The 22407-nt window shown below is 36.7% G+C and overlaps 1 long non-coding RNA gene and 1 pseudogene across 1 annotated transcript; both read right to left on the bottom strand.

The window, feature by feature from the left end:
• Positions 1-16261: 16261 nt before the first annotated feature.
• LOC147504540 (uncharacterized) lies at positions 16262-17085 on the bottom strand. The gene is made up of 3 exons (XR_015220418.1): positions 17024-17085; positions 16819-16912; positions 16262-16461 (listed from the first exon to the last, which is right to left on the bottom strand). It is a non-coding gene; the product is annotated as an uncharacterized LOC147504540 (long non-coding RNA).
• Positions 17086-17528: 443 nt separating this feature from the next.
• On the bottom strand, positions 17529-19240 carry LOC147504539 (equilibrative nucleotide transporter 5-like; annotated as a pseudogene).
• Between the last annotated feature and the right edge of the window lie 3167 nt (positions 19241-22407).

Genomic DNA, 22407 nt, shown 5'->3' with positions numbered 1-22407 from the left:
TTAAATTTCATAAAATATCAAAATTTCAGGAAATTTCATAAGCTAATCATATATAGAATTTCCAAAAACTAAAATAGAATTATTGTGTAGGAAACTATTCTAAAAATATATTTTTCACATTTTTTTTATTTTAGCAATAATTCGGCCTTAGATTTAGCAACCAAACAGTATAAAATCAATATCAAAGCATGTAGTTCCATAACTGAAAACCCTAAACACATCGCTGGATCTCAAAGCGCACACCACGCTTGTATAAACCTGTATCAGCATTCTAACTCGCACACCGCGCCCACCCTAGGGTTATTATAAGTGCGTACGCGCCCTAACCGCAAGCTTCCAGGCTCGGATTTCCAAGTTCCACTTTTCTAACTTCCAGTATTTCAATTCATTACTTGTTTGCTATGTTTATTCCAAAGATTATACTGGAACAATCTTTTTATGACTTGCTTGATAGTCACACGTATTGCTTTTTCTTTGATGACATGATTAATCAATTCGGTTGGCACCCTCTATTGGTATATGCATGTGATACTTATTCACATCAACTTATTTATTATTTCTATGATAATTGTAAATTTTTAATAAGCAAGATGGAGAACAAGTGTTCTCTCACCCATTAACAATGAAATAATGGATTTAAGCAAGTATTTGTTAGCATTGGCACTAGGACTTTCTATGCCTCCCGGCCAAGACACATGGGATTACATGTCGGATAATGCCTTCTATTATAACTATGCATATTTCCATGAGACTTATGGTAATCGGTATATTTTGAGTAGAACACCGAGGCTAACATAATGTATTCTTAGGAAGCATGACCCTCAACACGGCCTTTGCTATGCTTTTCATTAAGCAATGTCCTATGAGATTGGCACTTCAAATCCATGGATTCCCACACATGCAACACTTTCTTCTCTTTAGCCAAGGGCGTTGGTATTATGATATATCTAAAACCATAGTGGATGGTCTTGCAAGAGTTAATGTGATTGTTAGGCATCAATACCTTCTTATGCCAGTTATAGTCACTCATATTATGTTATTCTTTTTCCTTTAATTTTGTACATGTTTTACTGATTGGGTTAAGATTGATACAATGTGCATGACCAATGCAATAGTCCATTCTTTACGTGTTATGGTTTGGCCTGGATGGCGCCTACAACCTCACCTAGTAGCCCCATGCACCCCATCCGACCAAATTGCATTAAATAGGTTGGCTAGGGTAGATGAAAATAGGATGAAAGCTTGGAAAGTAGTCATAGATATGCAAGACTTAAAGGAGTGTCATTTCACAAGTGAGGAACAACCGGAGGAGAATGTATGATTAGAAACAACTATATATGGTAATATTTATTATTTTTCTGTCAGAGTCCGCTGATGTCCCAAGTAACTTTTTATTTAGTGTTATCTCCATTATGAATGGAACTCATATAGGAGTTGCGTCTTCATTTTAATTCTTTATATTTGTATTGTTTAATTTTCTTTTATAGGTGCTCTCATTCATAAGAACGTTTCTATGGTACTCCCTATTCTTTATTTTCATTCCATACTTTGGGGACAAAGCTGATAGGGTTATATACTAAAAGCAATACTTTTGTATTAACTCTAATTCTTTATATTTTGAATGAGAATCATATGGGCAAATCTTATGCATATTATATATGTTATTAGTTATATGCATGTGTCTAATACTTTATGTTGTAGATGATATGGTGTGAACACACAGAAGATCATTTCATCGAGATCTTATAAAGTATAAGTAATGGATTCACAACCTAGATGGATTTGGACAAACCATTAGTACGGTTGTAGTATAATCTGGTATTAGTCTATATTGACTATATGATTAGACTAGTACACTTTGTGTGTATTGAACAGGACCAAGTGAGGTTGTTTCTCCTTATACTGACTATATAAGAGAACAAACGCCTCTGTTATTATGGATGCTTGTCCTCCTAATCCGGATATAATAACGGGCACTTACATGTATTGTACATTGCTTTAAATCATCAATGGGTGAGATTCATTTGTTAATCAACAAACTCGATGGATTGGGTAATGATATTGTATGTAAGGTGTGTTGTTGATTATAGAAGGAATCCGTGTCCTGCAAGAAGTCGGGTTGATGATGTCCCCTTGAGGAGCTCAAAAAGATTGTCATGTAAACCCTGCAAGTGGATTTATTCCGACATGACAATGAGGTTGAGTGGTACTACTCAAAGACATAAGAAGTTGATTAATGTAGTTGTCGATAATTTGACTTAATCAACGGACATTCAATATCTTAAACACGGGAGATCAACAAGCATATAATATGGAACCCATAAACTTGGCCGACCGTAATTTGGGATTTGGGCGGTAGTGCAACAATGGCCTTTAGTGGAATAAGCCATTTGTTGACGGACTTGGGCCCGTGTTCGAGGCTTAACATGGGAAGCCCAAGCCGTCAAGAGGCCCAACCCTAATTTCTCCTCATGGTCCTTGTTGTAGCCTATAAATAGAATACTCTCTCTCTGGCCGAAATTCACTATTCATCTGAACAGAAAAAGAGGCAAGGAAAGTTAGATCCAAAATTGGATCTAGCTTTGTGAGAAAGAAAGGGATTGGTAGATCGTTGTCCACCCAACGTCCAATCTATTCTAAAGGAATACAAGAGAAGATCAAGGGGTTGATTGTTGATTCGGATTCATAAAGCTTGGATTCTCAGAGTTATCAAAACCGGATCTAAAAGATATGTTTTCCAATCACAAATCGGGGACACCCATTAATTCCGCTGCGCGTGGTGTTCGCGGTTTGTATAAATTTTGCATTTTGAAATAATGGTTCCTACAAAAGCATGATTCTGTTTGGGGGTGCACCACCAAAAATTCGATATAATTCGATGGCTAAAAGTTGTCACTAAAAGGCTTTCGTGATAATTATGGCTGTCAGAAAAGTCGTTGGCGAAGGTGGTGTCACAAATGCATCATTGACGGGTTAAAATTGTCACTACAACCATTGGCAATGCTTCCACATCCGCGACACCTATGCGACTGTTTGCAACCATGACCTAGAACGACAACTAAGGCTTGTCAAGAATTCCAACAATTAGCATGATGACCCAAAATTGTCGGCTTAAACAAGATATTTCAATGGTTTAAAATCATCAGAGTTGCCAACAGCTAATTTCTTTCGCAAATACTGACAACTATCTCGACGACTCAAAATGGTCAATATAGCCAATTTTTTCCCAACGGCTTTAAATTCTCAGAATGGGCTACACTTATAAATTGTTGTAGAATGTGTCATTAATTCTCAACAATGACGAGCTTTTGTCTTTGTTGAAAACGGCATAAACCAATACTAAAAGCATAGTCGCTAAAGATTATAATATAAAACAATTAGGCACACCACAAAACCACCTCAAACAAAATTCCATAACCAATACCCTTTTTTATTAAAAATCAATATACATGACATAGAAGTACAAAACATTTACAATTTTTTATACTACATTACAGAATGTTTAGCTCCCGAAATCAATGGATTATCAGCAACTCATCTCGCTTAGTGAGTCCAAAAGAATTGTCGAAAGTAATGGCCTACATTGCAACAAATAGCCACCGTATCCAGCTCAAGAAGAAATTTCCTGGTTACTGGAGACAGTTCGGAAAAAATCTAATTGCCTGTGAAGCCAAAGGAATTTCCAAAAAATATAAGAAAAATGTTTCACTTCTATGAAGGGATTGATAATTGGAGCATAAGATGCCTTGGAAATACTTTGATGCATACCTGCAAGGCAAACATGATGTCTGATTCATCAACTTTTAGTGTTACTCTACACATATTTGAAAATTCCAGGAAGCCGGCGGGAGGAATTTGTGCTGATTTGCTCAAGTCAATGTAACTTAATGACCAAAAAACGTTCGCATTCCCTAAATAGTCTCCATCATACAATATGCCATCAACTTTCCCTATCACGTTCATAATTTCCGTTTCAAGGACAATATGATAATTGAGACATGTCAATATTGAGGAAACAGGGTTAAGCAAACAGGACAAAATTGTATTAGCAAAGTATAAGATCATAGTGCGTAGTTAATCCGGAATCTTAAGGTGACTGACCTTATGCATACCTCTGGATTGAGTATTGAGATGCATTACATAGCATGCATTTACAAATATAATAATTAATGGCTAAATTCATCCGTTGCTTATTGATATCAATGTCTAATATGTGCGGAATATTGTTAGTAGGAAAGACACACTCTCGGGTTAAGTAGGTGTGGAAGAACCTAATAAAGGATAAGTTCTTTTGGGACATGAGCATTCCTAATGACTGCTCCCAGAGTTGGAAGAGTATTTTGCGGGGAGAGATGATGCAAAAGAACTAGTGTACTATCAAGTTGGGACCGGCGTTGATATTAACTTATGGATGGACCCCGCACCCGTTGGTATCCTGAAGCCTTATTTTTCCTCCAGGGCTCACCTATGTATCAAATGTGAGTCTAAATGCAAAAGTTAAGAGTCCGATACATAATGGGGTTCGGCAAGTGCTTTGCAGGTGCTACAGACATATGCCCGAGGTTATGAAGCAAGCGTAAGATGAAGTCGAGGTGATTGGGGGCTCGGACAAAGTAGTTTGGACTGCTACATTGCATGGTGAATTCCACTCAAGGAAACCTATCACTCGATCGGAGGAAGAGACAGACCCGGTAGCTTGGAGAAATCTGGTATGGTTTCAAAACAAAATACCTCGTCATTCTTTTATTGGTTGGATGTTGTTCCGGGGAAGGAATTAAAACTCTTGTGAAATTGAAGAGGCGTAAGGTGGTTGATTCGGTGTTGTGTGGAATTTGTGGACGAAGGATGAAACAGAAGGCCATCCGTTCTCTGAATGTAGTTTCGCGACGCTATGTGTGGAACGAAAATGCTCCCGAGGGCGGGATATCGGAGAATGGTGGTCATCGAATGGGAGGATGAGTTGGAATGGATTATTGGATTGAGTAAAGGAAGGGATGTAAAAAGATGCGATTCGTTTGTGTACAAATGTGTTTTTTTTGGGTCCGGCAGATTTTAAATGCGCCGAATATTTGAGAACAAGTATCGCATTGCCCGGCAGGTTGTGGATCCGATTATTCAAGATGTCAAGATCAAATTGCATAGCCTGGAACTGAAAATGGAGGATGAGCCCGATAGAGTGAGGTTTATCACGACGGTGGAATGTTAATGTCCAAGTCGGCAACAACGATCCTATAAGCTGCAAATGGGAACGACCGAGGGAAGGCATCACAGCTTCTGAATTACGATGGTACTGTACTGCAAGGGCTCAATGGAGGGTGGGCAGCAGCCTATCTGCGCCACCATCGAGGGGGCAAGTAAAGGCAGCAAGCAAAGGAAACTCAAAGTTCAACACTATTGCCCTTATTGAATTGGAGGGAGTGTACAAGGGTTTAAAAGCTAGCTAAAAGCAACATCAATGCAAAGAAGGTGGAAGCTAGGACGGACTTCGACTAATGTTATCTCGCTTATACAAAAACGAAGTAAAGTGCCTTGGCCGGGACGGAAGTTGTTAGCGGATGTGTTGAAATTATAGACCACTTGGAAATGTTTGATATTAAACATGTTTATAGGGAATGTAATAAGTTAGCGATGCTTTAGCTTGTAATATCCCATCCGTTAGTTTCATATAAGTTATCCCTAGCTCGTTTCCGAGAGGATATAAAGAAAATTGTATACCTACGCACGCCTATGGGAAAAACTTATATCCGATTGTAACTCACTATATTTTTATTATTAATGAGAAGGGGTAGGGGACCCCGTAAACAACCTCAATCAAAAAAAAAAAAAAAAAAAAAAAAAAAAAAGATGATATTCATATATATTTGATATTGATATATATATATATATATATATATATATATATATCAATGTCAAATGATACCGATGAATATAATTCATACTTCTGTTTCTTTTCTCTTTTTTTTTTTTCTCGAAGTCTAAGTGTGAGGTCATCACTATAAATCGTACTCAATCACTCTTACATGGAGAGACCATAATATGAAACGGAGTTATAACTAATGAATCAACTGAAAATAATGATCGAGCAAAGTACAGGTAAATGTGAACATAAAAATTACCATCGGGATCAAATTCCTCGGTCATAAAGAGATATGTTCAAATCGGGAAATACTACCGCAAATAAGAGACACCGGATTTGTACTCAAAAGAAACCAAAAATACCAATATATATAATTATATATACAACTACAAGCCTAAAAGATATGGAAAGATACAAATCAAACAGAGAGTTTGTAACTCAGATACCTGTTGGAGTTTTACTTAGAGGTGGACTATCCGCCTATGGAAATACACATGCTCATAATGGCAAAGAAGGTCCTTGTAATATTTCCTCAGCCCATATGAACCATTTGTTGCGTTTTGCGGGAAAGTTGAAAACTCGCTTAATTCTCCATATATGAATAATCACGGACGATGCCCTTGTAAACAAGGATAGGGAATGGAACTTAATTTGTGTTATCAGCTGCACCAAAAATAGGCAATGAGTATCTTAATGGCCACTTCAAACTCTAAAAATGAATCTAAGGAAAGAGAGCACACCTCTCCAACGGTAGTATCCTTCTTAGTTCCACGGAAAAGCTTCACCATAGAGCAAAGTACGATCTGCAAGGACAAATGTATGAGTAACTCACAAACAAAACCCTGAATGTTATAATGTGAAAGCACGGGAAGGGCTAATTAAAGTTTTTCAAATGCATCGGTTACCAAGAACCATGAAACCATCAATGAGTATTTGACAAAACTAAAACCTGGGCAAAACTTAATTCCTTTTATAATATAGAAGTTTGTTTCCTTACAGCTTTAAGACGAGCAAGAACTTGGTTACAAGTTTTTCCGAACTAATAAATTTTACAAGTGAACTTAAGTTGCAAGGATATAATTCACGAGGGCTATAAATGTAGAATTTAGGTTTTGCAATTACATTTTAGTTGACTGATGAAAACAATAGATATAGTGTATGACACGCTTATAACTAGATGGAAACTAAGTAGAACCGACATTTTGTTGATGTTGAAGGCGTTGGACTGTATGGTATCCACTATAGTCGATTTAAATGTCTTTGACAAAGCTAAAGTCATATGAACAACCCTTACCTGCAAATGAAGTCAAAACCTTCATGGTCAGAAAAGGAGAAGGATGACTACTTTGGATGATTATGTACTGAACTTGGACTTAACAATGTTATGCTAAAAGAGATTACAATGTTAGTTTCCTGTTTAAGCAAGCACTCAGTTAAAGGAGGTTTAAATAGATCCGATGATGCATTCTCTGGCTGTGACAGATTCATTGTGCTGCTAGAATCTCTTAATTCTGCCTCTACCATCTCAATGGCACTCTTGCAATGAAGCGAGAATGTAGTGGTGTAAACATGTGTTCATTGAGGGAAACAAATGTAGACTTGAAAATTTCAAATAATTATTGGTTTTAGTTCCCTACAGAAAAAACAAATAACGAATAAAAAGACTATGAATCACCACAGAAATATTTTTTCTTCTAGGACAAGGAAACAGATACCAATAGTTTGTTTCTTCAATGCAGATCTTGTAATAGACTGTGACCTCAATGCAGCTTACTTGATTATTAGCCATGTCTTTTGGCCCAATCTCAATCCTTAAAGGAACACCTTTCATTTCCCACTGTGTGAGTATTTACAAATAGGTGAATCCTCTTCTATATCTTTCTCAAAGACGGACACGGCATTGCTCAATGTTTCCACAAAGGATGAGCACACATCAAAGATGACTTGCATATCAGCGTCTTAAGTAGGAACAGGAACCATAATAACTTGGATGGATGCCACTTTAGGTGAAAGAACCAAACCTTTGTCATCACCATGAACCATCACCATGACTCAATCAGTAGAAGTAAGAGAATGAAACGAGTACATTATACTACTTTCTTTGGTTGGCAGATAGCGACAAGGACTTGCCAAGCAAATTTATGTTTTTCAGATTTGTCAAATGCACATCTCTCGTCTCTTCATATACAAGAAATGAAAAAATTCCACAAACAGCTAAGTGAACAGGAGATATAAATTACTTTTCGAATGAATCAGACTTCTATAAGTTCTATATTAAATGAACTCTTGATCCGGCGAAGAGTCTATTGGTTTTCACACTCAAATTTTAACTATTCTAGGGCGGTTGCAAAATATCGTAGAAGTGCTTCTCATCCAATGCCTTTATAAAATTTCCGCAGATGGTTAACTCGAAGATCAAGTAAAGTACCTAAGCAATTATGTGAAATAAAAAAATAACAAAAGAAATTGTGTGAGAGTTCTTGTTCGAGTGTTATGCGCCCGTGAATTCTCGCGGACCATAGCCTTCTCTCGCATCTCATTCTCGAAGGTTATCTCGAACATCTTGGCAAAATTCTGACCGAGGCAATGGGATGTTGCACCTTGTATGCCATGACCTACTTTATGGGAATAAATGCCTGCCAAAATATAATCAGAACAGAGATGTTGAAAGCTCATAGTTTATAGTAATCACTGAAACAAGTAGATGAGTTGCACGAAACTATCACGAGTCACCTCAACAGTTGTTGTATAACTCATGAAAGGACCCATATCTCGTCCTTCATTAACAGTCTTAGAGTGGACTCTGAGAAAATAGCAAAACTTTTTTTTTAACTCACCTAAAGCAAAACAGTTGAACATTTTATATTAGCTCAAGCAGAATAGAACAACTTGGCATAAGCAAATCAGCTCAAGTGAAATGCTACGCAACAAACACCACTGCCCAAAACTTGGCGGTTTTTAATATAATTAAACGATTTCAAACTATGTGTATCGTAGAGTGTTATACAAGTCCGAGAAATATAAATACCTGAAGTTTGAACCATTAGCTTATCTCCATAAGAAACAAACAAAAAAATGAAGAAGAAGAAAGCACCTACTAATTAAAAGCCCGAAACCGATGTTCATGAAGGGACCAAAGTCAAGTCCATGAACTTTGCACGGAAAGCAAAAACAAACGGCATTCCACTCTCTTTTGCAAGTGTCCGTGCAAAAAGTGTTTTACATTTCGGGAGGACCCGAGAGAAAGAACACCACATCGAGACAAACTGCACTTCTCTCTCTGTAATCGCGCATAGGGTTTCCCATATAAATCATTAACTTCGTCAAGAAGATCCCAAACATCACCGCCTAAAACTACTTCTTTGTACATGGATTTTTGTTTCACGGCATCTCCAACAGTACGTGTAAAGATTGATATCAATGTACGCTTGATGGATTTATAACAAGCGAAGTTCCAAAAAGTATGTGAAACAAAAATAAATCATTGATTTGATCCAAGATGATGAATACGAGTTCTAATCACAACTCCTCAAGCCTTAAGGGATATTAAGTGATTCAAAAAAATAGGCGTTATAGACTACAAAATAGAAGGTATAGGCGAGAAAAATGGAAGGTACAACATTTGTACATTTAGATTCCTTAGTAAAGTATGACATCGGATCGAGCTTAAGAATATTAATTTTTCCTAAGTAGTCGAATTTAGTTTGACCTTTCATGGTACTAATGGTAGATACTTTTATATTCCAAAAAAGGGAGGAGCTAAAAACAAACTAACAAAAAGAAATCATTAGTTAGGTGTAAAAGAGTGGAAAGTAAACAACCTTAAAAATAATACCTTGCCAATAAAAGGCGATGAACCACCAAATTCGCATGCGATCCCAACATCAACAATTCAACATTAACAGGTGCACCTCCTAGAGCCTTTTTAAATGTGGGGGATTCAGCCAATGAAATCCCACTAATAGTTGGGACAAAATCAATTAGCTTTTCCCGAAAGCAAATGTCATATCTGAAAGCCATTCTTTCCTCTAAGCTAGTATTTAAGAAAGGAAACAAAGCTACATTCCAACATCTTAAGTAAAACAGCAATAAATAAAGAAGATAGTAAAATCTCAAGAAGAGTTTATCAAATAATTACCTCCTAATAAGAGAGAGCTGAGATGATGCACGGTAAGACCACCATGTTCCATTATTAAAGATTAAACCTACCTTTTTCCCCCTCCTCCTTTATCCGGGCTTGGGACCGGCAATGCTAAGCAAAAACTTGGCATTGGCGGGTTTAAAGGTTTACCTAGAAGATGGTAATTTAAAATTCACTAGCACCACATAATACATTCAAAAGACAAACTATCAATTGTCAAATAATATACAATTCAAATGACTTTCTTAGCCCGACAAAAGGGTACCACATAAACAACTACAAATAATAATACCTAACTTCCTCGACCGGCTTTTTGATATTAGTCTTCTCAACAACCACTACATTTTTAAATCAGGGATCACTATAGATCAGCTCATCATCCATTGCTGTTCACTATTCTTTGGTTCCAACTTCAAAGACCGGTTCTGTTACGACCGATTCATTGGGAAGAATACAAGTTTTATCTTCATAATATGCCTTTCTTTGGAACCTCTAGTACAACATGCCATTTAGGCTCCTTGGGATCTTTAGAGTAAAACACCTGTTAGCATCTTGTGCAAAATGAATGGTTAAATCACCTAATTGATTAGAACTAGCAAAGTTCGACAAATTTACTAATCTTAGATTAAACTTCCTTATCACATCTAACACCATGGTGAGTCACTTTTAACCCAATCACACTTAAAGAGGACATGCTTGTACCCTTCTCGATACTCTAGGCTGGATGATATCTTTGAGAACTCCATAGTACATCAATGATTCATCTATTGGAGTCTTGTCTTTAGCACTAGATCGACAAAGCGGTTATACAATGCTACTAACCCCAACGGGTTTTGGTACCTTTTAGTTTTCTCATGGTCCTTGGTAACATAGAGGAAGCGTTTATCGCAATACTTCTTGTAGCGCATCCAATGTCGACAAAAAGGTCCTTTAATAATATCTAAGAAATCAACATCCGTAAGAGTCAACGATCTCAATGCGTAAATATTAACAACAAAAGAATTAGATTTGATCAATCAAAAGCGGGCAAATATTAAGTTATTTTCTAGTACACTCGCTTTGTTGCAACCCGAGGCAAAAACTCTTCTTAAGCTAGGTACCTTATAGTGTCCAGATTTCTTTCCTAAAGTTGGCTTCACGTTCTTGTAAGAATTCAGTGTATTTCCTTAAAGCAAAAGGGGAACATTTAAGCTTACATAAGATGCGATGATAATTTAATATATAGGGTTACAATAACGCATACCTTTGCCGCGTTTCATATTTAGGATGACAGTTGAGTACCCGATGGCGAGCTTGTTCATATTCAATACCATGGATGACAAAGGTCCGACCCTCATGCCAACCGGTCCAGCCTCACCATTGTCATCAATATCATCTAAAGATTTAGCGAGTCATCCATTTTTCTCCTCCAATTCTTTCAAAATACTTGTTTTACCTTTTCCTTTGTAATGCGATTGCAATATATTATTGCCTCCTCATCAAGGTATCTCTCTGCCACACAACCCTCAGGGCGAGCTTTGTTTGCAACATAGCCTTTAAAAGTCTTCATAAACCTTCAATATTAACGGCGTGTTAAGTATAACATATTTCAAATAATATGTCTACAATGTAAATAATTAAAATTACACCATACCTTTCAAATGGATACATCCATCGATAATAAACAGGTCCACAAACCCGAGCCTCATAAGCCAAATGGATGGCCGGGTGCATCATGACAACAAACACGGAGGAGGAAATACTTCTCAAGTTCACATAGGGTCCTTGCCATATCCTTCTCTAATATTAACGATGAATCAACATCGATAATCTTAGAACATAGAGCATTAAAAATGAAGAGAAACTTTTAATTAAAGGGCTTAATTTCCTTCCTATCCTTAAATGCATGTTGGATCAACATAGGAAGCAAATCTTTGCATCAAGATGTGATAGTCATGAGACTTCATATGTGCACCTTTTAAGTCCATACCATCTTACGTGACAATATTCCTCCATTGCTACTAAAACCAAAAGGGACCGTAAATCAATGTGAGTGTCCGGAGAAATAGCCTTTTCTCTTCTTTCATGAGCCAATACCGGCCGGGCCTCTGAATTTCCTTTCCATTCTGTTTTTGCAGCCATAGTAAAGCTTTTTGATTTTCAGCGCTTCAAATCTCTACGCATTAGCATCATCTTCGTTTTTCCTTTTGTGTTCGGCATCAATGCAATCAAGTTCTCACAAACGTTTTTCTTGATATGCATAACATCCAAATTATGGCGCCGCGGGGATATGCTCCAAGACTTTCGAGAAACTTAAAGAAAATTGATTGTTCTGAAACAAGTGATGCATCACCATCCATAAATTCATCATCTTCTCCCACCTTTCTTTTTTTTTTTTTTAGTTTTCCCCACACCACATCTAGTCCAGTGATCATTTTTTTCACTGCTTCCCCACTCAAGCGTATTGGTTGTCCACGAGACTCCTCTTTTTCTTATTAAAAGTGTTAGCACTTGTGTCTTTTCTTGTATGTATCATGGCCGAAGCGACCACCTCCTCGCTACCCATGAATGCATGTTTCATTCCATATCGAAGCCACATAGAATCTCTTTGGACCGCAAAGGACAACCAAATTTACCCTTCGTTCTACAACCGAAACATCCCCATATCTTTGGAAAGTCATGTATTGTCCACAACAACATAGCCGCGAAGATTAAACTTCGGTATTAGTGAGCGCGTCAATGTTGTGACCCCTTTCTCCCGAGAACTTTCAACTCCATGAACCAAAGGTTGCAAAACACATCAATGTCCTTCCCCGGTTGGCTTGGGCCTTCAATGAGTAGTGTGAGCATTGTAAATTGTGGCTTCATGCATAAAACCGGTGGAAGGTTATAGAATACACACAATACAGGCCAACAAGCGTGTTGTTGTGCTAAACGTGCCAAAGGATTAAATCCATCCGTGGATAATCCCAAGCCGAACATTACGAGGATCGGATGAAAAATCTTTATACCTTCTATCCATGGACTTCCATGTGTTAGAGTCGGCCCAGGTGCCTCATCTTTCGGGTGTCATTCTTCGGTTGAATGCCAAGTCATCTCTTTAGCCACCCGGGCACATTTGTACATTCTTTGCAGTCTTGGAGTTATTGGAAAATATCTCAATATCTTAGCGGGGACTCATTGTTTTGTTCTTCCATCAAACTTGAACCTAGACACACCACATGTGTCACACTTGATCTTTTTGGAATTCTGTTTTCCCCAATACAACATACAATTATTTGGACAAGCATGAATCTTCTCATATCCAAGTTTCACTTCTTTAATGACTTTCGACGCATAATGAGTATTTTTTGGGGTGTTGTTATCTGGAGGTAACACATCCTTTAGAAGCTGAAGGAGCTCAGTAAAACTTCTATTGCTCCATCCATGGCCCACTTTTAGGTTCAGCAGACTCCGTGTAAACCTGAGCACATTGTACTTACTACCATTGTACAAGGGGTTCGAGATACTCAGCATATTTCCTAACTTCGATGGGTGGTACCTCTCTGAATCTGTTCTCACCTTGAGTCCCGTGTTTGGTTTATCTTGGACACAAAGCATCACGGATTACCACCGGAATCTTGAGCCATTGAGTTTATGAGAAGCTTCGTCAAAGTCATCCATGTATACATCTTCTTGGTGGTCATGGAATCTTGATTCATTATCGGCGTGCTCAAATGTTTCACTCTCACCATGCAAGTACCAAATCTTATAAGCGGGTTGAAACCATGTTTGAACAAATCTATCTTCACTTCTTCATAAAGGAACTGGAATTAGTTGATTCTTGCACATATTACATGGGCATTGTGTCGATCTCAGTATCGGGGAAAAGCGAACTTTTGCCTGCCAATTTCACAAAAGCTCGACACACCATCAATAAAAACGTTGATCGGGAAAACTAAGATCAATCCAGGCCTGTCATCTTTTGCGAGTCACCCATTTCCATTCGCAACATGTTTAAAACAAGCATAATTTAGATAGGTAAAGGCATATATCTATGCAATTATAAACAATCCTCGGCAAGATAAAATATATATAAAAACAAAGAGACAACTGAAAATAAGATTTAATATTGAAGAAAAGTGCTTACTTGATCAAAGAGAAAACCACGGTTAATACTAATCGATGGACCGGTAGAGAGTAACAAAAAGGGGTGTGTTGAGGGAGAAGGAGGAGACGGAGAAAAGATAGATTGGAAGTTTGTATAACTGTTTTATGGGAACTTCCCATTTTAGTTCTTTAGGCGTTGGAATTCAAATCGATATCCCTCGCTAAAACACATGCGTGCGTAGGCGTGGAAATCGGTCGGGGGACCGAATCCGACCCGACAATTACGAATACATCGGGTTTGGGTCTATTCTCATATCCGTTTATGTATTCGGGTATGTCGGGTTCAAGTCGGATCTGAGATATAATTTTTGGGATTTTTTTTTAATTTTTAGTGTTATCCGATCGGGTTAGTCGGGTTTGGTTGGGTTGGGTCGGATTCGGATATTAAATTTCACATATAATCGGGTTAGTGTTTGGATCTGTGAAATTATTCGATTCGGTTGGATATAGCCATATCCGACCCATTCCCTGCCCTACATGTAATGGCTTCACAAGCCATCGATCATTTCACATCGAGATGTATGTTGCTTCATATCCTCTCAACGGTAAGATCACATCTTATGGCAAGAGGAAAAACGAAATTGACTTTTATGAGAAAATTTCATTAACTATTAATCCACGTTCCTCTTCATTTTTAACAATTTTTCATTCTTAATAAACTTCAATTAATTGTCATAAACTCATTGGTAGTTTACCCAAACTTAGGGGTGTCTCTTTTTTTCGAAAATCCAATTTTTCAATTCGATTCGATATTTTTCTGAATTTGGCCATAATATTTGTGTTCCGATATCCGAAATTCTGATATCCGATTTTTCCAAAAAATAATTAGATCGGAATTGGATGTGTTTTCAAAATCCGATCCAATCTGATTTCCGATTAATTTCCGCATTTTTAACATATAGCGGTTTATTTTATATAGTTATTACTAAATTAAAACTGCAGATAGTTTACAGACCAAATAAAATCCTTGAGAAGTAGAACATTGTCTCTCTCACACTTCCAAAAAATCAATATTGTCATTTTAGTACATATCTCAATTTCTCCTATCTTCCTATTTACTGAATTGAAAAAATTATTGATATGGATCTTGAACTATAGTAGATTTTACATTATGGGCACTGTATTATTATTTTTTTGCAAAATAGGGTACTGTAGATTTCAAATATTGCTAATATGGGTACCGTATATTTATACTGTGAAGTATGTATCGTGTTTGATGATTTGGCAAACATAATGCATACAAATGGCAAAGTCAATGTCCACGTAAGTTCAAAACACTAAAAGTTTGGCCTAGTTAGTGAATGACCACTTTGCCCACTAAGTCACTAGCCAACACTTTTATGTTTTTTGCTTAAAATATTAAATGTTCTCCCCAGCCCAACTAAGTGGGCCCGAAACAAAACAAAATCCGGCTCGTCTTCTTCAATTCTTTTTCCGAATATTTTTGGTATTTCTCAAAAACAAAACAAAACATGCATCAAAACTTCGAGTCATTACGATTGAATCAAAACCGATGGATTTAGAGTAGACCAATTTTATTTGACAAACCTTTTGGTGGCGTCAACACTACCATATAAGGGCTATTTGCAACGGCAAAAGCGTTGCTAATAATTTTCATAACGCTTTTAAGCATTGCAAAATATGGCGTCGGTAAAGTGTTGGAAATATTTGCAATGCTTAAAAGCGTTAAAAAAGCGTTGCCCTTTCCAACGCTTATTATAACTATTTAGGTACACATATTTAAAAACTTTGCAACGCTTTTATTTCATAAACGCTTTTTAAGCGTTGGTAATTTGTTAAAATTTTTACCAGCGGTTTGTAACCGTTAAAAGTTGTTAGTTAATTTAAAAAAATAATTTAAAATTAGTTTGTAATGGTTATAAACCGTTCGATGGGTTGCTAATAAAAAATAATAATTTCTCATATTTTGTAGCGAGACCCATTAAACCAATTATATCCCCATATCAACGAGAATCAACCCCCGGTTTATCGCCAAATCCACATTAACCTTCCGTGAAATGCAACTAAAGGTAAAAGAGATTATTCGATAAGTCACATCAATTATATAAAATTGAAAAGAACGAAGCGAGAGAAAAACTATGTACACGAAGTATGATTCTGAAATTGCAGATTACATTACCGCAGGTTACATTGTGATGGGGCCTAATTCACAAGAGAAGCTGTAACTACTCTTTATAGAATCCAAAAAAGAAAACAAGGAAGATCATCTTGAGATGACTTTCATGAATCAGTTTACTGAATAAAATATCCCTGCTGCTCTATCCAACAATGAAGGGCCATTGTCTGATTTCTCTTGTACATCCCCAAATATTATCTGCGTAAGTATGAGAAAGAAACACACAGATTAGTGACATGGTCCAGCCACGTGACTACAAAACCTGTGAGACAACCACACACCTGATCCAGATAAAAGACAAGTAAAGCAATAATGGAATGATCAGACTTAATATGCTACCTAGCTTTACTATCAAACCTGTTAGATAATTAAAAGCGTTATGTAACAGCTCACTCCCATTCGGGGGGAGCCATAGTGCATCATATCGTAGCTCGTCTCTATGACTTTTTTGTTTTGTTTGCTAGATATATTAACACTGTATTTGAGTTTGTTCATTGAACAATATGTAAATGTTAATTTTCAAAATTAGTCAAGAAATTATATTGATCAACTAACCTCCATGTCTTCAGCATCTGGACGGCTAATCTGTTCTTTCGCCAGCAAATATCTATTTGGTCTCTCCTTGTCATCATAGAACACCTTCCACAATCTAGAAAAAATGGCAAAACAAGAGAATAAGAGGAACTGAACCTGTATAACTCAATAATTGATCACAATAGTATATCGTCCAGAACATAACAAGTGTTTATCGGTTCTCTACCCTGGATAGCATCTAAAACAGCACCAGCAGGGAATGGTCTCATCGAGTATACCGTTGTAAAAAGTACTGCAGAGTATTATCCAAAAACGTTTAATTTCAGCAATGGTCAAATTGTACGTTACTAAGAACAAAGATGCCACTTTGAGGTATATAGATGAAACATGTTTATCGTTTGTCATAATTTTGCATGGCTTATCTTCACTACCTGGGAGTCCCACAAGCCAATTATCATATTTCGTTTTGAGCATCTCCATTTGATAAGTTACATCTTCTATTAAGGCATGCTTGTTCAAATCTTTTTTTATATCACTATAGTCGGTATTACACCCACTCTCTTAAAGACTTCAACCTAATTTGCTCCATTTTACGAGAGCTGTTTTACAAGGCATGTCCCTGTTTCCTTACTTACATCCATCGCAGAAAAAGATAGCCTAATCAATTTACTTTTCAATATCCAGTGAATAAGACTGGATTGAAGACAGAAGAATGGTGTACCTCAAAAATATCTACGCAGTTTTCAACACACCCTTGATGTAAAATGTGAAAAAATATCTACGCAGCGTGCTCATATCTCATGAAACTTTAAACTCAAAACTGGGGTTTCCATAGGTGTCTTTTCCCCATGTGAAATAAAGACACCATTAATTTAAGACACAGGGTAGGTTAATACTCCTTCATTAGGTAGTGCTTGGATACCACCAGCGGCAAGGTCAGCTGTAACTGTTTGCGATCTTTCCGATGCTGCTTTAGAACGATAGTGCTTCACAATTGGTAATTTCGGAAAGACAAATGCATATAGAGCACACATGAGAACTCGAAGACCGTGGAGATTGCAAAAAACAACCCTGCAGTAAGCAATTGGAGAGGGTCAAAACAAATGAAAAATCTATAAAAATTTCATGGAATGTGGGGTACATATTTTGGGACTGTAGTTAAGAAAAACATCTTATATATATATATATATATATATATATATATATATATATATATATAAAATCGACAACACAACAACAAAAGTTCAGTATTTAAGCTTCAACGAATCTACCTTGAACAAGGTTTTCCAGCAAAAACTGACATCGATCTCATGATTTTTGTTTTCTCAAGGCACAATATTATCTATAATTAATGTAAATGATGTTGAACTTAAAGTCTTCTGCATCTTTTCAATTTGTATTGTCATTTGCTACATATTGTGGTAAACAGTTAAGCTACTCCTTCAACAAGAATAATATATCAACCAGAACTTCTAAGTTCCAAATACTCAGAAAGCAGAGAAGATGCTTACTATGACACTTGGCATAAACTGTGTTTTAAGCATCACAAAACAACATTAACAAGTGAGACAAGAATTCTAGATAACAATAGTAATAACACATACTAGCTCCCATGCGAAGTCCATCTGTAGAATTTTCAAAGGCCGCTTTTTGTAATTAATCTCAAGGCAGAAGTTATAGCTCCGGATGCATATCAACAGTAAGTGTGAACAAACCAAATCTAATATGAAGGACTTCTTACATATGTACAACAACAATAAGAATCCGTTAGAAAAATGTAACAATAGAAACCCTGCATAAAAGAAGAGTAACAAACTGATATCTCCCCTAGTTGTGCTATGCATTATTCCATTAAAAGATTTGTCCTTTCTCCTAATACAATTTTTCAGAAATGCCCTCATGTAATTATCTTTGTATATTTGGTTACATATAGTCCTCACATCAACTAAAATCATCAAAAAAAGCCCCTACTCTGGAAATTTTAAACGTTCCATAAAAAAAATAAGTGTTGAGTAAAAACAACTAACCTGAATAAACTCCGGGGCACATCAAGGAGAGATCCCCAATCATTCCTCCTTGAACATGAGCATCTGCAACACCAAAAGCGCCACTCATTGCACATATAGCAATGAATGTCCTAAGGCCTCCTTTTTTTCCAGAAGTAGCTAAGTCCACCTATTTCAGAAAGATCGTCAAATCAGGTTGACAAAATCATTGTAATGACAGTTGAAACTTTCTTAAAAGTACAAGGTTTGGAACACTTACAACTAGAACTACCAAGGAACTTAAGAAAAAAAGTGAATAACCAAGTAAGTTTCGCTTTTCTTGTGTTTATCTTTACTTCATTGTATGCAAAAATTGCAAGTGTTCCAAGTGCAAAAGGTTGATACACAAGAGTAAGTACCCTTGAAGGGTGGTACCACTGCACAATAGATAAAGACATGACAATATATGGTTAGATGAAATATCCTTTAAATTTAGGAAACTTACAAACTTACAAGTTGGGGTGTACACAAACAAAATATGGACAGCTCCTATACACCAGTTGGACAATGGAGAGATGCGGAAGTATAAAAAAAAATTCAGAAATAATCAAACACGAGACTTACACACAAGACCAACAAAGGAGGAACTGGGGTAAAGGTCCAAAAACTCCAAAAAACTCGACTTATTACAAGTCAGTCAAAGAAAATGACAAGTATCTCTAATAATAGCTTAATAACATTATTTCTTAACCGATAAAATAAAACAAAAAACAAATAACCTTACTTCCCTGAATAAATCTACTCAACTCTAGAATCCCCATGAGAAGATGACATCATTATACATGTCCATAACGTTATATGTACATTAGTATACCTATTTCGTCAACTGCTAATGGTGACTCATTCCAATAAAGGAACAAACTTCCCTTGGTCCCTTCATTTTAAACATGATAAAGGCCGTCAAATGAGACCTTGGAGACAAAATTAAGGGCCACTGAATATCTGACTTCTCATCCACTGTTCCTCTGGATAGTTTTTCCAGTACATCAAAATGTCAATTGTTTGTGTATGCTAAAGTTTGGAGTTGTTGGTCACAACAAAAAGATAGAAATACTGCAGTAAATGGAGTCAAGGGGTACCAAAGAAAAATTGACGAATAACACAAAATGTAATGAAACTCAGATAAACCACTAATTGTGACATTGCACAATGATTTTAAACATGTCTGGGATAGCAGACCAAAGATCACATTTTAGAACAGAACATCAAAAAAATTGAAGGTACTATACCTGCTGCGTGTTAATGTCGACACCTGAAAGCCAACATCAAATCCAGGATGTGAATGATACCAACCAACCACCATCTACGGCCGCAAATGCATGGAAAATATAAGTACATAGAATCACATAACCAAATATTAGTCACTAAAGGCCGCCTTATGTTCTTAGACATGGGATTTTTTTTTTGTGTTTTCCGGGATAAATAGCCATCCCTTATTAATGAAAACCAAAAATCAAAAAGAAAATCAAGTGGTGAAGTGAGGTAGGTAGATATACTAGTTTAGTTTTCTTCATCCAATAGCTTCTTTTTCTCAGTCTAAATTCTATAGATAGACCCTTTACTCTTAGACCAAACAACATACAAGTTTCAAAACACCATTCGGTCCCCTTTTCTCATAATCTCATACTAGTCGAATATATCCTCACTAAAAAATCATAAAATAGGCTAATTCACATAACTTTGTTTTCTTGCCAACCAACTCAATGCTCTAAACACTATGTTGTCAAAATCAATCCCTAAAAAATCATAAAATAGGAATTCGTTATTAAGCGAAAACCCAAAAGCCTTGCACCTCACCCACGACTCTGCCTCAGCTCATTTCTCTAATCGCACCTCAAACCTAAATCACAACTTTTCCTACTCCACAAACAAGACAGAACAGTTCATTAAACAAGTGAGCACCATGAACTTAATAAACTTAACATGAATACTAAAAAAATTAGTTTCCATATGCAAATCCACAATTTTATAAAAAACCCTTTACGAATTAGGAGTTAAAAACCCATAAAGAACACTTTTTACACAACCTAACTAAAAATTATAGAAAATTGAAATACCAAATAAAAAGTAAGTGTATACCTTCCGGTCTGTTTAAGCATATCAAGCATATTAGTCTAGAAAACATGATCAACAACTTCAACACTAACACTAGTACCACTTTGAGGCATAGCAAAACATCCAACAACGAGCGGTATGCTCATCAACAAAATCACCCAACATCAAACCCATCACTTCCATTGTTGAAAGACCTTTTGTTCATCTCAGCCACTTCTTTCTCAAAGCTCAATGACCGCTTGTCAATTCCACCGAGCTTGTAGATGGGGCCCAGATGGTTGTGGACTTCCCGTAGTCGACATGACCAATAACAACAATGCTTATATGAATCTTTTCCTTACCCATGGTTGTAGTTAATAAAAGTGAAGGAAAAGAGGACGGGTGGGATATAGATGTATCGTGCTCATTGCCAAAGGAAAACAAAATGCTGCGGACAAAATGAATCTAAAAGGCTGCCGCGGATGGGCCTCACAAAGTTAACTAGAAGGGCAATATGATGTAAGATATATATTTGTTTGGGACTACTCAATTACATCATTCTTGAAAAGCTTGTGAGGAAGAATAAAACCAAGCTTTTGCAGACAAAAGAAATGAATGTACAAAGGGAACCTTAGACAAACCTTGTGAATCATATCCACAAGTAGTCATTGCCAAACAACGATAGCGTATGTACAAATGGAGAAGTCTAAGCGAATGTAGTCAAATAACATACTTACGACCCGCCCAAACAAAACTAGTAAAATAAACAACTTTTTTTTTTTTGGATGATGTAACCCGATCCCTACGCTGGAGGCTTGGCACCCACCGGGACAAAATAAACATTAAGCGTCGTCCTTTGGAACTTGTAGAAAAGTCATTGGCCAAGTGACATATCCATGCACACTACTTCTCCAAGTGTACTAGCAAAATCATTTGGAAAGAACACCACGCCTCATTGTCAACCACCTCGGTTAAGAGAATTTTGAAAACCCCTCTCCCACGTGGGCCTACCATGGACAATAGATTGTGGGTTTACTGCAACAATCTCTCCACTAGCAACCTTTAAACCCCGACAAAATACAAATCTCTCATCTTGTTCATAAATGAATAATGCATCTGCATTAATTTTGAACTAATATAAATACCTTTTAAAGTAATACACCATAAAAAATGCACCAATATATAAAACTATCCCAAAAAATATGCGACTAGGCTGCCTTAATGGAACTTCTCATTAGGTGTTTACGAGAAAAGATTTCTTTGAGTTTGGGATCTTGAGGCTAAATGTAGACAAACCACATGTTAGCAACTAAGGAAAACCGAAAAACAACACCACTATAAAGTTCAACAATCCTACCACATATGCGTTGCAGTGATGCCACTATCATGTCCTTCACCATTTGAAGCTCTGTTTCTAACTTTGTCCAACTTTGAATTTGTAGTAGTGTTTTCACATCTCAACTCTTCATTTTCTTGGAACGAGCAGTTTTTTTCACCATGGTACTACTAACACAAAGGCACCCATACCTCT

Source organism: Coptis chinensis, chromosome 4 (assembly GCF_015680905.1).
Source record: "Coptis chinensis isolate HL-2020 chromosome 4, ASM1568090v1, whole genome shotgun sequence".
Lineage (NCBI taxonomy): Eukaryota > Viridiplantae > Streptophyta > Magnoliopsida > Ranunculales > Ranunculaceae > Coptis > Coptis chinensis.
Note: the sequence above shows the minus strand (reverse complement) of the source record. Positions and strands in the feature narration are given on the sequence as shown.